At 38.1% G+C, this 4,637-nt stretch overlaps 1 pseudogene; it reads right to left on the reverse strand.

Moving 5' to 3' along the window:
* Positions 1 to 3,914: 3,914 nt before the first annotated feature.
* On the reverse strand, positions 3,915 to 4,286 carry LOC118859125 (annotated as a pseudogene).
* Positions 4,287 to 4,637: the final 351 nt, after the last annotated feature.

Here is a 4,637-nt window from a genome sequence, read left to right on the forward strand (position 1 = left end):
AGACATAGTTCATATAAGGCTTCTAGTGCTGTCTGGCTGGTTGGACTCTCCTAGAAGGGAAAAAAGTTTTGAGCTGTTAGGTAGGCAACCCTTTTCTCTCCTTCCCATCAGACTACCATTATCGAGATAATTTACTATAATAGACCTTTGTCTTTTGCCTTTTGGAATATCTCATTCCCTGTTCTCTGCTCCTTTAATATGATAGCTAATAAATCTTGTGTCATTGTGATTGTGATTCCTCATTATTTAAATTCTTTCTGTTTACTTTTAATATTTTTTCTTTTGTTGAAAGTTCTGGAGGGGTGTGTGTGTGTGTGTGTGTGTGTGTGTGTGTGCACGCGCGTGAATGACTGAAGCTTCCATGTTGATGCCCAAATGCATAGGTGGGAGCGATGGCATAAAACTGTGTTGAGGCTCTGGGAACAAGCTCGGACCCTAGCTCGTTCCCGCCCCCAACCCCACAAAGACCCCGTCCTTGGTCTCAGCAGCCTGCGTATCACGGGAGTGGCTTTGTTTTTTGTTCTCAATTCCTTGTCTCCCCCACCCTGGGTTGTGGCTACAGTCACAGCTGTATAGTTGCTTCTTCTCCTCCCAGGGGTCATCTCGGGTCTTCCTGATCTATATCTTGCGATTGGACAGAGGTGGCTTTGGAGGAGTGACCATGCGCAGCTCTCCTTCACTTAAATCCAATTCATTCACAAGTCATGGCGTCATCATCCTGACATCATGGTCCTCTTTGAGAATGAAGGCCAAACAACAGCAACAACACCGACCTGTACCTCCCAGAATGCTACTTGGGAAATTCCCCTTCTCTGGATGAAAGAGGGGATCTTCACAAACTCCAACTTGGATTTACTGGCAAGGTAAAGTCTGTGGCTAATGTTGCCCAAGAATTCTTCTTTCTCTGGTTAGAAAGCTAGACTGTGAGATTAAATTGACTAGTAAATTCCTCTCCTCTGGCTAGAAGAAATACTTTAGGATTCTTGAACTTGGGGAATGCTTTCAAAAATCCAAGACCAAGGCCCATTACCTTGTAACCTATCAAATTTTTGTGCAATTGAACAAACTGATTGTTCACTCTTTACAGGTGAACTGGTAGAGTCTGGATGCAGATCAAAGCATATCTTGGGTTTTTTTTTTTGGGGGGGGGTCTGTATTTTCTTTCTCAACGTGACTAATATAGAAATATGTTTTTGCATGACTGCACATATATAACCTAAGTCAAATTGTTTGCCATCTGAGGGAGGGGTCTGAAGGGAGGGAGAGAATTTGGAGTTCAAAATAAAAAAAAATGTTGAGAATTTTTTACACATAATTGGAAAAAATTGAACTATTTCAAAAAGAAAAAAAAAGAAAATCACCTCGTATTTACTTTGTAGATATTCTGTATATGCTTATGTGCACACATATTGTTCTTGTTAGAAAATAAGATGCTTGAGGACAGCAACTGTTTCTTTTCTGTCTTGGTAGCCCAGGCTCACCATGGTTCAGTCACTTCCTCACTATGCTCTGGATTGTCCAGAATTCACCACTATGGTTCTGTTGCCTTTTCACCCTGAACATCCTACTTACTGCTTTACCCTCTTCCATTAGTGAGTTCCATGTGGGGCCCCTATTTTTTCTTTTTCTTTTAATTTTTAATTTATGGAGTAAAACAAGCATTTCCATAACATTGTACAATAGGAAAGATGATTGCATATGAAACTGTAAATCCACCAGGTACAACTTGCTATTTCTTCTAAATATACAACAAAGTTATCATGTAAATTTCTTTTTTTAGTTCCCTCCATCCCTGCCCCACCTTAGAGATGGCTGCCATTATATGCAAATATATATGTAAAATTAGTCTATACACACTTCTATTATACACACACACACACACACACATGCACACACACATATGCAAATTAATCTATGCACACTTCTGTTTATCAGTTCTTTCTCTGGATGCAGATATGCCCTTTATTTTTAATTTGTGTATTTATAATAGTCAAAATGACTTAGTTGCTTAAAGTTGTTCTTAATACAACATTATCGTTACCACACACAATGTTTGTATTGGTTCTACTCACTTTGCTCTTCACCTTTTCATGTCTTTCCATGCCTTTCTAAGGTCATTGAGCTCATCATTTCTTACAGCATGGTAGTACTCCATCACAACCACACATCACAACTTTTTCAGCCATTCCCCACTGATGGGGACCCCTGCAACTTCCAGTTCTTTGCCACCGCAGAGAGAGCCACTATAAACATCCCAGTCACATTCAAAGTTATAATTACTATTGGAGAATTTCCTTCCATCTTATTTTTACTCACTATTTTCTTTCTCAGCCTCCCTTTTTACCCTATTTCTGTTACCTTATGTTCTCCCCCCACTCTCCCACTCACCATCCCACCCACCGCTCCAAGAGAGAGGGAGAGGAGACAGAGACACAGAGACACAGAGACAGACAGAGAGACAGAGAGAGAGTGAAAGATGGACAGATAGAGACAGACAGACAGAGACACACAGACAGACAGAGAGACAGAGACACACAGAGACAGATAGAGAGACAGAGATAGAGGCAGAGAGACAGAAACAGATACAGAGAACTGACTTTTCATTTGGCTAATTATTTTAATATTTCCAGGGATGAATGATCTTGTTGACAGCAGTAGAGCTCCCAAAGAGGCAGATTCCAATCCATCTAGGACTTCTCATTTTATGAGACTATTTTCTCTTCTCCCCACAAATTGGATGTTAATTTAGGTACACTCCCCCTTTCAGGTATAGTGACAAGGGAAGCTAGAGGCCATCAATATTTAGGAAGAAGGTAAACAGATATAATTCTATCTCAGTCCCACTCTCTCTCAAAGGAGAAGAACTGTCAGTCTCATGGCCCATTCTCCTGCTTCCCATCCAGGCAGGAATCAAAGTTTCCCTTGAAGAAGGGTGGGCAAGAATCCATGCCTTCCCTTGAGCTGTTGGCTTATTCATTCATTTATTTATTTTTAACTAAAACTTTTTATTAACAATGTAAAATGTTAAATATTTTACAATCTGAACTAATTCCAGCATGCCCTATATGAGTTACCACTGTGCTGATGTGCAGACACCATGCTTTACATTTCAATTAAAATGCAATGTGATAATAATCTGATTTTGTATTTGACGGTAATTACATAGTTGTCTCCATCATTTCCTAACTGGATTATGTCATTCTCCAAGAAACTGAAAAAAGCACCATTGGATCAAAAGGAAATTAGTTATTCTTATGCTCATGTGCATTGTACAAAGGTATTATTGTCTATTTATAAATTTTTAATAGCCTCCATATATTTTTAGCATTACAAATTAAGATATTTGTATTTTGAAGCTCTTGGGTAAATTCTGACAGAATGGAAGACTAGACGAATGACAGCAGAGAAAGCAATAGGGGAGGAGTATAAGTTCTTTTAACAATATTACTTCTAGTGATTTAAAAACGTTGACCTTGAACACAGTTTTGCAATTTTAAATGGATTTCTATGTTTAAAGACTCTTTCACATATGATAAAATATTAACATGAGACTAACAAGAGCTATAGTTATGCTACCATACATAAAATCATTTGAAATTTATACAATACGTAAAAAAACTTAGAATGACTTTAAAATCATAATTCTCACTTCTAGGCATTGTACAGTTTGGAGCATACATGCACTAGGTCATCTAAAAAATCCTTTTAAAAACATCCTCCATTCTGAATCTGTTCTCTCTCTGGTTCTTGACAGTAATTAAAATGTAAGACTCTTGAAAAGGAAGGGAAGAAAATCAAGAGGGAAGCATAGAAAACAGTCGATAACTAATAACTGTGGTTTATCCATCTGAAAAACAAATGATGCTGCTTCTTTGATGTTCTGGCTTTCTTGGGGAAGTTTTAATGGGAATTATCTAGCTTGAGATGAGGCAGCATAGACCAAAGAATCTTCTCTTCTGTCTTCTAACTGGATAAGGAGTCAGGTTCAGGAGGCTGTAGTCATCTTGATTTTTCAATGGTAAAGGCATAGTCTCACTGAGTTTGCTCAAAAGGTTTTTCATTTCTTGCACGTCTCCTTCAATATTCTCAATATCCATGGAAACCTGCCAGGAATGGCGCTGAATGTCTACTGGTGAAGATAGTGTGTCCTCTAGAATGGGGACTTTTGGACCCTTTTCAGTTTTGCTTTTCGGGCTCTTGGTCCCCACTCCAGGCTACTTTCCTTTCTGATGAAACTGAAGAGATCCTAGCAGACATGTGGATTTTAGCATCTCTGTGATGCACATTTCTTTCTTTTTTTAACTTGTTTTTGTTATTTTTTCAATATTTAATTTTTTTATTTTTAGTTTACAACACTCAGTTCCACAGGTTTTTGAGTTCCAAATTTTCTTCTCCCCCCTTCCTTCTTCTCCCCCCTCCCCCAAGACGGCATAGAATCTGTTCCACATACACTTTCGCATTAAACATATTTACACAATAGTCAAGTCGTAAAGAAGAACCTTGATCAATGGAGTGAATCATGAGAAAGAAGAAACAAAACCAAATATACATATATGTATGTATATATATATATATTTATATAGAAAAAAAAGAGAAAGAAAGCAGATAGTTTCCTTCAATCCACATTCAGACTCCAT

Source organism: Trichosurus vulpecula, chromosome 8 (genome assembly GCF_011100635.1).
Source record: "Trichosurus vulpecula isolate mTriVul1 chromosome 8, mTriVul1.pri, whole genome shotgun sequence".
NCBI classification, from domain to species: domain Eukaryota; kingdom Metazoa; phylum Chordata; class Mammalia; order Diprotodontia; family Phalangeridae; genus Trichosurus; species Trichosurus vulpecula.